The sequence below is a fragment of the Phoenix dactylifera genome, chromosome 8, assembly GCF_051530095.1.
Source record: "Phoenix dactylifera cultivar Ajwa chromosome 8, Ajwa_hap1_PhDact_Kaust_v1.1, whole genome shotgun sequence".
In the NCBI taxonomy this organism is placed as follows: Eukaryota; Viridiplantae; Streptophyta; class Magnoliopsida; order Arecales; family Arecaceae; genus Phoenix; species Phoenix dactylifera.
In genome coordinates, this window is record NC_143197.1 from 22,918,190 (window position 1) to 22,930,809 (window position 12,620).

A 12,620-nucleotide genomic window follows, 5' to 3' on the forward strand; every position below is an offset into this window, starting at 1 on the left:
GATTTTGCTGGATGCAAATTAGATAGGAAGAGCACTAGTGGGACATGTCAATTCCTAGGAAACAACTTAATATCATGGTTTAGCACAAAGCAGAATTCAGTAGCATTGTCAATGGCTGAGGCCGAATATATCGCTGCCGAAAGTTGTTGTGCTCAAGTACTATAGCTCAAGCAACAACTAGAGGACTATGGAATCAAATTTGACAACATTCCTATAAAATGTGATAACACTAGTGCCATTAATCTTACCAAAAATTCGGTTCAGCACTCTAAGGCAAAGCACATTGAAATAAGGTATCATTTCATTAGAGATCATGTGCAAAATGGAAATATATGTATTGAGCATATATGTACCGAGAAACAATTAGCTAACATATTTACAAAATCTTTAAGTGAAGATAGATTTTGCATGCTTAGGAGGGAATTAGGGATATGTGATCCCTTTGATTGAAAACAAATGAAAGGAACAAGTTGTCTCATGATACTCTCCTCCCATTTTGAAAATCCCATGAAACATTAGTAAAATTGTTCATTTATAGACTCCTCACACATATATCAATATCCCATAAAGATTTGGTAAGGATCAGAAAGAAGGAAGAATTAAAAAAATAATTTTTTTTGGAAGCCTGAACTGGGGCCGACCCGAGCCAGAATGAGGTCGACCCCCCCTTGAGTCGACCCAAGCAAAAGCTGGGGTCGACCCAACGGCGGGACCCCCATTTTTAAAAGGGATCCGTGAGCTACATTAGGGCATTCTCTCCTTTTATCTCCTTCCTAAAACCTTATTTTTCACTCTTCAATCCCGTCCAATCACTTCCAAACAATGTTAGATTGCTTTCCTAAGCTGTTAGATCAAGATCTAAGGAAGCATTTGGTGAAAGATGGGACCCAAGCGAGCCGTGGCCAAGAGAGTCGGGAGAGTGTCTCGTCCAACCATTGTTGAAGGACGTCCTAGAGAGTCTTCTATAGTGCCTCCACAAGGTGAGACACGTGCAGAGCCTCCTCCACCTCCTTCCCCTTCAGTTCAACTTGCTAAGTATGCGGGGAGACCGGTTACCACGGGTAGAAGGATCCATTCCGAATTTTTGGATTAAGAAGGATTCCGGTTGGATGGTTGGATCTGAAGGCAACGATGGGAGTATCTTTGCTCCCTAGATTTAGTGACCTACCCGAGTTTAGTTCGTGAGTTCTATACCTTTCTACGGATCGGTCCAGGAGGACTTGTGTCTGAGGTCTGAGGAGTTCGAGTTCGCATCTCTGAGGAGAGTCTGAGTGAGTTGCTTCATCTCCCCTGTGAAGGAGCCACACCAGAAAAACCAGAGCACAAGATGAGAGCTCTACAACAGATTTTTGAGAGAGATGACTTTGATTACTCAGAAAATGTAATAGCTAGTTCTTTGTCAGCTGAGATGAGGCTATTGCATAATTTCATAGGTCGAATTCTGTTTCCAAAAAGTAGAAGATTTGATCATATATCTGAGCGAGACTTGGCCATTATGAAGCATGTTATTCAGGATATTCCTCTGAATCTTCCAGCCATAATGATTAGGCAGATGCGTGAGGCCATATGCAAATCGAGAGTCTCCTTGCCCTACAGTATGGTACTCATCTTGATATTCAGGCATCATGACATATGTGTAGAGGGAGAGATATCCAGGCATTTTCTATTTACCGACACCTACACTGCACGGTCCCTAGTGCGCATGGGTTATAAGAAGGTGGATGGTCAGTGGGTGCGTGGAGGTGCAGGGGCACATGCACTGGAGGCTGATGCACCAGAGCATGGAGATTCTATCCCTGAGCCTGAGATACCTGCTGATCATCCTACATCACATGCAGAGGCCGGATCGTCATCATCCACACCTACGGGATGTACAGAAGAATATTGGAGTAGGATGGCTGAGCTTGTATCGGCTCAGGTGAGGGTCCTCACCGATGGCATGATGGGTAGGATGGACAGTATGACAGCTAAGATCAGAGGATTATCTGCTCAGATGACAGGCCTCACAGACCGAATGACAGCATTAGAGAGAGAGAGAAGCTCATGGTCCATTTGTGCCTCAAGCAGCTGAGTCAGAAATTTCGGTACAGAGTCATCCAGTGCACAGAGCTCCACGACATACTCAGTCCCATCAGGCCATACCTCCCTTCGCCACTTATGCTAGGAGGATGAGGACTAGATCACAGCCTTTAGATTCCCCCTAGGCTCGATGATAGCACTACAGGAGTACATCACAATTAGTGCCTAGGATTTATCTAGTTCTCATATGCATTTTACTTTGTTGATGTATTTTGCATCTTATTTGATGAACATTGTACTTTTGGCATCAATGTACTACAATATTTCATTTTGATCAATGGAATTTAGATTCTTATCATTTATTGCTTCTAGTTATCTATTGCTATACATTTTTTTGATGATAACAAAAAAGGGGAGAAGTAAGAAAAGAGAGAAGTTGCGATATAGGGGGAGACGTAAGTTTGGAAATTAAATAGGAAGAGATTATATTCACTTAAGGGGGAGCAATATGTAACAATGAAAATTTTCAAAACAAGAAAATTTGAATTTTCAATCAAAATTTCTGAATTTGGCACATACTCCTCATTTAAAACAAGAAAATTTCTGAATTTCTGAATTTTCAAAACAAGAAAATTCGATACATAACCTGAAACTCCTACTTTATCTCAATTTTTTGAAGTTTCATCTTTAATAAAATACAAGAGAAAGGAAGAGAAAATCAAAGGTTCAAATTGGCAATATTTGGATGAAAAAGGGGGAGCTTTCACTTTTAAATTTAAAAAAGCTGAAATTCAGCAACTTAAGCTCTTTCTAAATTAAAATTCCTAATTTTAATACAAGCGTCAATTTGCCCATGCTCAATATTTTGTAATCATCAAAAAGAGGGAGATTAAGGATGATAGTGAACGGGGTGGTCCAAACCGAGAACGATTGGCACTGCGGTGTGAACGGGGTTCCGTCTGAGTTGTCTTGGTTGGTGTTGGTTGCGCTCCACCTTCCGCCAAGAAACCTGCAAATAAGCCTTGCACCACCACCAGGGTGGTGATGGCCCTCCGACGGTCAAGTCAGAGGAGATTGGAGGAGGAGGAGAGGTGATAATCGCAAGTAAGAGAGTGCTCTGGGAGATATTGCTCACCCCCCCTTTCTCCCCCCAGCCGCATATATACCTGGCTGGGGGGTCTCTCAGGGGGGTTCGTTATCGTGGGGCACAATGGTGTGGCCACTGACATGGCCGTTACAGGGCGTCGTGGAGCAGCACCGGGTACGGCCACGTCAGGGCATAGTGGGGCTCCGCTTTGTACGGCTGATGCAGGAGATCGTGGAGCAGCATCGGATACAGCCGTTGCAGGGAGTAGTGGAGCAGGAGGCCGCGGCGTGCCTCTGGGGAATAGCCTGTCGTTATCAAGAGATCTCCGACTCGGGGTCGGAGCGCTGGATCAAGGGGCAGCCGACTCGGGGTCGGGCTGCGGAGCCGAGGATATCCGACTCGGGGTCGGATTGCTGGATCAAAGGGCAGCCGACTCGGGGTCGGGCTGCGGAGCCGAGGATGTCCGACTCGGGGTCGGAGCGCTGGATCAAAGGGCAGCCGACTCGGGGTCGGGCTGCGGAGCCGAGGATGTCCGACTCGGGGTCGGATTGCTGGATCAAAGGGCAGCCGTAGTCTTCCTGGGCGCGCGTGCCGGTCACGTGGGGCATGGCGGCTTATTTCCCCCGTAACAGTAGCCCCCCACTTCCGAGCCTGGAACCAGAAGGGGAACAGGTGAAGGGAGTGATGTTTCGGGATTGCCGCCGTTCCTCGGAGAGGCGCGCGCGCTTCGAGCTCCCCGCCCTTTTTATGGCGTATGGCGGTTATTGCTGACCTGGCAGTCTGAGGATTTCGGCGGACATCCTTCCTTAATGGTGTCGATTCGCCTTTGGGGCACGAGCGACCCTTCGGCAGCCAGGCGTCCTCTGGCGTCATCGAGGCGTCACTTGCCTTTCCGCCTATTTAATCGGGGGCCTTTCCCCGTCCGTCTTCTTCTTTACAGATATTTTCAAGTTTCCCCTTTGCGCAGCTGTTGCTGCCGTCGGACTGTTCACTTGTTTCTCCTTTGGCGCTCTCGGAGCCGTTCTTACCTCTTTTCCGGTGAGTTTTCCCCATTCTTCTACTTAGGGCTCTCCATACTTTCCCCTCTTATACTAGTGTACTCCAGTCGCTCCGGTCTTTCCCCCCTTCCTGTCCCCGTCCTGACCGTAGGTTTATTGGCCATTAGGAATGGGCGAAGTGAGAGCAGACCAAATTAAGTCGGAGCTGGTCGCCACAGACTTAGACAGACTCGTGGCTCGGTACCACCTTCCCGAGGCCTGCAACGCCACGCTCCCGGGGCCTGAGGAGAGGATGTCCCATCCTCCTCCAGGGAAGATCGCCATCAATGAGGGCATTCTCCAGGCCGGGTTCCGCTTTCCCCCTTCGGACTTGGTCATGCAGGTGCTACGGGGTTTAAGAGTGGCACCGACGCAACTGGTGCCGAACTCGTGGCGGGCCCTGACGGTCTTCCAGGTTCTCTGCCGTATGCACGAGATCCCCGCCACCCTGAATGTTTTTTGGGAGTTCTACAGCCTGAGCGGCCACCCCCAGGACAAAGGGTGGTGGTGCTTCGCAGCGCGGCGAGGATGCGGCCTTGTCAAGGAGGCTCCTACCTCCATTCACAAATGGAAGGAGCGCTTCTTTTTTGTTGATGCAGATCCCTCTTGGGAAATCAGGGCGACCTGGGAGACCCCGATGAAGTCTCCGATCGGCCTATCGAGACTGTCAAGGGAGGAGTCCGATGGCTTGGCCGCCTTGAAGGGGTTGGTTGCCGAGGGCCAGCTCCCCCCGGTGGCCCGCCTTATCTCCGAGGATACTTTGGTGAATGTCGGTCTGAGCTCGGTCCCCACCGACCGTGAGTCCGCCACCGATTCTTTCTTGACTTTTTCCCTTCTTTCGTCCCGTTCTTTCCTTTGGTTTCTCCGTCTCCGACTATCCCGTCCTTTTTGCAGAGATCGACGACGTCATGCGGTCGGTGAAGACAAAGGCTGTTGGTAGGGCGTCCCTGCTGGAAGCAGCCCAGAGGAGGAAACGAGCTCTTCCGAGCGGGGCCCCACCGGCGAAGAAGTCCCGTAAGGAGGTGCCTCCGACGCCGACCGACGAGTCCGGGCCCACCGATCAGGGAGACGTCGTGGGCACGGACCGGCAGCTGACGCTGTATCAGCCCTCCGGTGGTAAGATTGCCGCTACTCCGGAGGTATCATCCGAGCCTGCCCGAGACGGACGGGTCGGACGTGATCGGTCCCCGACCCGGCCTTCGACTCGATCGGCTCCTGATGACTCGAGGAGGGACGCGCCGAGGCCCCGACCGAGCGGGACCCTATCAATTCCTGGGGTGACCCCCGCCCCGAGCGCGATCGGCCGGACTCTTCCCCAGGCGATGGATAGGGGTAAGGCTGCAGAACCACCGTCCGGCTCTGGGGAGAAATCGGGGTCTGCCTTCACTACCGATGGCGCCCGAAATCTCATCGAAACAGTGCTGCTGGAGAAGGACCGTCGGCGGGTCCGGGAGTTGGAGGTCTCTGACGTTGGGGCTGCCAGCTGTGTCTGTCTCATGTCGGTGAGTGTTCTTCTGGCCGCTTTTCACCATTTATTGGCTCTGTTGTTCTCCGCCTGACTCCCTTATTTTTTCTATTTCTTAGCTCGCCCAGTACATGATCCGTCTGGAGGAGTGCTACAAGGAACAGGCGGGGCTTCTGGCGAAGGCCGAGGACCGGCTGAAAGCAGTGGAAAAGGGAGGCCAGGCTGTGGCAGGCAGGACGACCGGGGACTTCGAGGCGAGGCTCCGGGAGGCCGAAGAGCGGGCACTCGGCTTTGCTGCCCTCGAGAAGCAACTGTTGGAGGCTCAGGAGCAGCTCAAGGTTGCCTCGGGTCTCGAGGGCGAGGTCAAGAAGGCGGATGAGCGGGCCGAGAAGCAGTCCCGGAAGGCTGCCGACTACCGGGAGAGGTGGGAGAAGGCCCAGCGGTCAGCCGACAACGCCCGCAACCGAACCCGGTCTCTTGAAGCTAAGCTGGGCGAATTGGAGTCGGCCTTGGAGAAGTCCCGTGCGAGCGATCAGGAGCTTCATTCGCGCCTGACGGAGGCTGAGGCTGCTCGCATTGCTGCCGAAGCGAAGCACAAGGAGGCTCGGGCTGAGCTGCTGAGGGTCTCCACCGAGGCGGAAGGCCGGATTGTGGCGAAGGTCTTGGAGGCGAAAGCCCAGATTATGGAGCGGGCAGAGGCGGCGCTGGCCGAGAGGAGTGCGGAAATCGGGCGTCAGGCGGTAGAGGCTTATCGCCAGTCCGCCGAGTTCGCTCATGATATGTCGGAGGCAGTACAGACCTATCGTCAGTCCGACGAGTTTGTCCGTGACGCGTCGGACGCGGGGGCCGAAGCCTTTGTCTTAGGCTTCGAGGAGGGCCTGGCAAGGGTGTCGGCTAAGTACCCCGAAGTTGACCTGAGCGAGATCTCCCTTCTCGACTTCTCTCCGGCGCCATTGCCTGTTGGTTCTCCTGCTGCTTCCCTACCTCCTGCGGACGAGCCCGACGTTCCCGACCCGGGAGTTCCTCCAAGCTGACCTCTTGTACCTTTCGTTGTCTTCTTTTTTTTTTGTATACTGGCGTTTTGCCAAATTGTATGGGCCTCGGCCCTGAAACAATGAAAATTAATGCAAGTTGAATGTTTCTTCATCTCGCCTTCGTCCTTCTTTTTCTTTTAACTCTCGGTAGCGTCTTGCTGACTCCTGGCTCCCGAAATTCTTCCGGCGCTAGGCCAGGCATCCGAGGGTTAGGCCTCAGGAAACTCTTCCGGCGCTAAGCCAGGCATCCGAGGGTTGGGCCTCAGGAAATTCTTCCGGCGCTAAGCCAGGCATCCGAGGGTTAGGCCTCAGGAAACTCTTCCGGCGCTAAGCCAGGCATCCGAGGGTTAGGCCTCAGGAAATTCTTCCGGCGCTAAGCCAGGCATCCGAGGGTTAGGCCTCAGGAAATTCTTCCGGCGCTAAGCCAGGCATCCGAGGGTTAGGCCTCAGGAAACTCTTCCGGCGCTAAGCCAGGCATCCGAGGGTTAGGCCTCAGGAAACTCTTCCGGCGCTAAGCCAGGCATCCGAGGGTTAGGCCTCAGGAAATTCTTCCGGCGCTAAGCCAGGCATCCGAGGGTTAGGCCTCAGGAAATTCTTCCGGCGCTAAGCCAGGCATCCGAGGGTTAGGCCTCAGGAAATTCTTCCGGCGCTAAGCCAGGCATCCGAGGGTTAGGCCTCAGGAAATTCTTCCGGCGCTAAGCCAGGCATCCGAGGGTTAGGCCTCAGGAAATTCTTCCGGCGCTAAGCCAGGCATCCGAGGATTAGGCCCCAGGAAATTCTTCCGGCGCTAAGCCGGGCATCCGAGGGTTAGGCCTCAGGAAATTCTTCCGGCGCTAAGCCGGGCATCCGAGGGTTAGGCCCCAGAAAATTCCACTCGTTGGTCGACCAAGGCTGGCGCATGCCGAGGCAACTGGTCGGGGCTTCAGGCTAGTCTGCTCCCGGGATGGTCATCGGGTTAGCCTGGCATCCGAGGGCCGAGCCTCGGGACCTTCCACTCGTTGGTCGGCCAAGGCTGGCGCAAGCCGAGGCGACCGGTCGGGGCTTCCGGCTAGTCTGCTCCCGGGATGATCATCGGGCTAGCCAGGCATCCGAGGGCCGTCAAGCCTCAGGAAATTCCGCTCGTTGGTCGGCCAAGGCTGGCGCAAGCCGAGGCGACCGGTCGGGGCTTCAGGCTAGTCTGCTCCCGGGATGATCGTCGGGTTAGCCTGGCATCCGAGGGTTGTCAAGCCTCAGGAAATTCCGCTCGTTGGTCGGCCAAGGCTGGCGCAAGCCGAGGCGACCGGTCGGGGCTTCAGGCTAGTCTGCTCCCGGGATGATCGTCGGGTTAGCCTGGCATCCGAGGGTTGTCAAGCCTCAGGAAATTCCACTCGTTGGTCGGCCAAGGCTGGCGCGAGCCGAGGCGACCGGTCGGGGCTTCAGGCTAGTCTGCTCCCGGGATGATCGTCGGGTTAGCCTGGCATCCGAGGGCCGAGCCTCGGGACATTCCGCTCGTTGGTCGGCCAAGGCTGGCACAAGCCGAGGCGACCGGTCGGGGCTTCAGGCTAGTCTGCTCCCGGGATGATCGTCGGGTTAGCCTGGCATCCGAGGGCCGAGCCTCGGGACATTCCGCTCGTTGGTCGGCCAAGGCTGGCGCAAGCCGAGGCGACCGGTCGGGGCTTCAGGCTAGTCTGCTCCCGGGATGGTCATCGGGTTAGCCTGGCATCCGAGGGCCGAGCCTCGGGACCTTCCACTCGTTGGTCGGCCAAGGCTGGCGCAAGCCGAGGCGACCGGTCGGGGCTTCCGGCTAGTCTGCTCCCGGGATGATCATCGGGCTAGCCAGGCATCCGAGGGCCGTCAAGCCTCAGGAAATTCCGCTCGTTGGTCGGCCAAGGCTGGCGCAAGCCGAGGCGACCGGTCGGGGCTTCAGGCTAGTCTGCTCCCGGGATGATCGTCGGGTTAGCCTGGCATCCGAGGGTTGTCAAGCCTCAGGAAATTCTACTCGTTGGTCGGCCAAGGCTGGCGCGAGCCGAGGCGACCGGTCGGGGCTTCAGGCTAGTCTGCTCCCGGGATGATCGTCGGGTTAGCCTGGCATCCGAGGGCCGAGCCTCGGGACATTCCGCTCGTTGGTCGGCCAAGGCTGGCGCAAGCCGAGGCGACCGGTCGGGGCTTCAGGCTAGTCTGCTCCCGGGATGATCGTCGGACTAGCCAGGCATCCGAGGGCCGAGCCTCGGGAAATTCCGCTCGCTGGTCGTGCGCTTGTCGCTCGCTGCCCGACGGGGTTTCTCCGTGGCCAGCCGCGATCATGTTTCTCCTTTTCTCTAAGCGTTGCCTGGGGGAACACGAGAAGGGCATTAAACGCTAATTAATGCGTTACCTGGGAAATCGGATCGCCAGCTGCTGCTTGCGAGGAGTGTTAGTTGAGCGGCCGCGATACGCGGGTTCTTCGAGGAGGATACGGCCTGGGCGCGAGCGGAGATATGTGGACCTAGGGGTACATGACACCCGGATTGTCCTGCACAAAGAATGCGGTTTAAGGAGAATGACGCTTAGGAAATCGCGGGGAGATATGCCTCGGGAGCCGGAACGGCTCCGGTTTCAATGCGCCTGCATTTATTGGAGCCACCCGCATCGGAACGACCAGGGGGCCGCAGTTTGGCTATAAATACAGGTGCAGGTACGATGGAGTTTGCCAAGCCGGAGCTGTTCAGGTTGCCATGGATCGCGGACCTCGGCCTCGCCGTTGGTTTGGGGATGCGACACGGACGTGAACCGATGTTCGATCCCGAACTCCTCGCAGAAGTCTCGGAAATGCTTGTTATCAAACTGTCGACCGTTATCCGAGATGAGGACCCGAGGTACCCCAAATCGGACAATGATGTTCTTCTTTACGAACTTCCGGACTTGCGCCTCCGTGATGGTGGCCAGTGGCTCTGCCTCCACCCACTTGGTGAAGTAGTCGATGGCGACAATCAAAAATTTCCGCTGGGCCGAAGCGATGGGGAATGGTCCGAGGATATCCATTCCCCACTGTGCAAAGGGCCAGGGGGCGGTGATTGGCGCCAAGGGAACAGAGGGGACTCTCTGGATGTTGGCGTGGCGCTGGCAGGCGTCGCATTTCCGTACGTGATCCTTTGAGTCTTCCAATAAGGTCGGCCAATAGTAGCCTTGCCTCATGATCTTATGTGCCAGGGACCTAGCCCCCAGGTGCGATCCGCAGATGCCTTCGTGGACTTCGCTGAGGGCGTAAGCCGCTTCCGAAGGGCGGAGGCACCTTAAGAGGGGGGCGGTGAACGAGGTCCGATACAGCCTCCCTTCGTAGAGTACGTAGTGGGCGGACTTCATAACAAGTCGCCGAGCTTGATCTTCATCTTCGGGGAGGATCCCTTCGGCGAGGTAAGCTACAAGCGGGTCCATCCAAGATGGTTCTGGATCAATTGCCATTACCGCTTCAGCCTCGCCGATGCTCGGGGCATCTAGGGTCTCCAGGTATATCGCCCTTGACAAGTTGTGTGCCTCAGCGCCCACCAAGCGGGACAACCTGTCGGCCCTAGCATTTTCGCTCCTTGGGACCTGCTGAATGTCAATACTGCCGAGGTCGGGAATGAGTGCTTGCACCTTCCGGACGTAGCTCTGCATGGTCGGGCTCCGTGCCTCGAACTCCCCTCGAACCTGCCCGACCACCAGCTGGGAGTCGGTGAAGACCTTCAGACGCCGGATGCCGAGCTCCTTGGCGAGTTTGAGTCCCGTGACTAGGGCCTCGTACTCCGCCTCATTGTTGGTCACTGGAAATCCGAACCTCAAGGCATACTCGGCTATCACTCCATCGGGATTGGTAAGGACCAGCCCAGCCCCTCCACCTTCAGGGTTCGACGACCCGTCAATGTGGAGCGTCCAGATCGGGAGATCGAGGCTGGGTGTTTCCGGCGGCCTAGGTTCCGCCTCCTGCACAGTGCACTCAGCGAGAAAGTCCGCGAGCACCTGGGCCTTGATGGCGGGCCGGGGCTGGTAGCGGATGTCGAACTCACCAAGTTCTACTGCCCACTTCACCAGCCGTCCCGCATTCTCAGGATTGCTGAGGATCTGCCGCAGTGGTTGATCGGTCAAAAGGGTGGCAGAATGAGCCTGGAAATAGGGGCGAAGCCTCCTGGTCGCAGTCAGCAGCGCGAAGGCGATCTTTTCAGCCTTCGTGTACCGCGTCTCGGCATCCCGGAGGACTCGGCTGGTGTAGTACACGGGCTTCTGAAGTTTTGCCTCTTCCCGAACCAGTACTGCGCTGACTGCGGTTGGGGAGACCGCCAGGTAAAGGTAGAGCATCTCCCCCTCTTGCGGCTTGGACAGCAGGGGAGGAGACGCCATGTACTCCTTGAGCTGGTCGAACGCCACTTGACATTCAGCCGTCCAGAGGAAGTCTTTCGGGCGCTTCAACACCTTGAAGAACGGTTGGCAGCGTTCGGCCAATTTTGCCACAAATCGTCCGAGCGCGGCGACCCTCCCAGCGAGCTCCTGAACCTCCTTCACTTTGGTCGGAGGGGACATATCTTGGATGGCCTTGATTTTGTCCGGGTTGGCCTCGATCCCCCGCTGGTTGACAATGAAGCCGAGGAACCTCCCGGCCGAAGCACCAAAGGCGCACTTCGCTGGGTTTAGCTTCATACGAAACTTCCGCAAGGTGGCGAAGGTCTCCTCCAGATCCGCAATGTGCTGATCCGCATGGCGGCTCTTTACCAGCATATCGTCCACGTACACCTCCATGTTCCGGCCGATCTGCTCCTTGAAGATTTTATTGACGAGGCGCTGGTAAGTAGCGCCAGCGTTCTTCAGACCGAAGGGCATTACCTTGTAACAGTACAGCCCCCTGTCTGTTATGAAAGCCGTTTTCTCCTCGTCCTGTGGAGCCATCATTATTTGGTTGTAGCCGGAGAAGGCGTCCATGAAAGACAGCAGCTGATATCCGGAAGTCGCGTCGACCAGTTGGTCTATTCGCGGAAGCGGAAAGCTATCCTTGGGGCACGCCTTGTTCAGGTCGGTGTAGTCGACGCACATCCTCCACTTCCCGCTCGCCTTCCGGACAAGTACGACGTTTGCCAGCCACTCGGGGTAGCTCACTTCCCTTATGAAACCTGCCTCCAAGAGTTTGTCTACCTCCTGGTCGACCACCCGGATCCGATCCGGGGCACAGTGTCTCTTCTTTTGCTTTACTGGTCGGTGGGTCGGGTCGACGTTGAGGGCGTGAGAAATGACCTCCGGGTCGATCCCAGGTACATCGGCCGCCGACCAGGCAAACACATCAGCATTGGCTCGGAGGAATTCCACTAACCGGAGCCGAGCTTCCAAGTCGAGGTTGGCACCGACCCGGACCGTGCGGTCCGGGCGGCCTTCTTCGAGGGGAACTTCGATTACGCCCTCGGCCGGCTCCCCGTGCCGCAAGGCCACTTCGTCTCTGGCGTCAAGGGACTCGACCTTAGGGCCTCCAAGGGCTTCTTCCCTTTGAGAGTTGCTAGGAAACACTGCCGTGCGGTTGGTTGGTCACCTCGGACCTCTCCAATTCCGGCCGCCGTGGGGAACCGCATGAGCAAATGGTAGGTAGAAACCACCGCGCGAAGGGCGTTCAGTCCGGGTCGTCCGAGGATAGCGTTGTAGGCCGAGGGGACACGGACGACCAAGAACCCGAGTCGCACCGTGGCTTCTGCGGGTGCAACGCCCGCAGTCACAGGCAGCTCAATGACACCTTCGGCCGAGATAGCGTCTCCAGTGAATCCTATGAGGGGGGTGGATGTTTTGTGCAACAATTGTCGGGACAAGCTCATCTTTTGGAAGGCCTCGTAATACAAAATATCAGCTGAGCTTCCACTATCCACAAGAACACGCCTTGCATCATAGTTCGCCATAGTGAGAGAGATCACCATGGCGTCATCGTGGGGAGTCTGAACCCCCTTTACATCTTCATCACAAAAAGCGATTACATTTCCGACCCGCTGCCTCTTCGCGACGGCCACTCC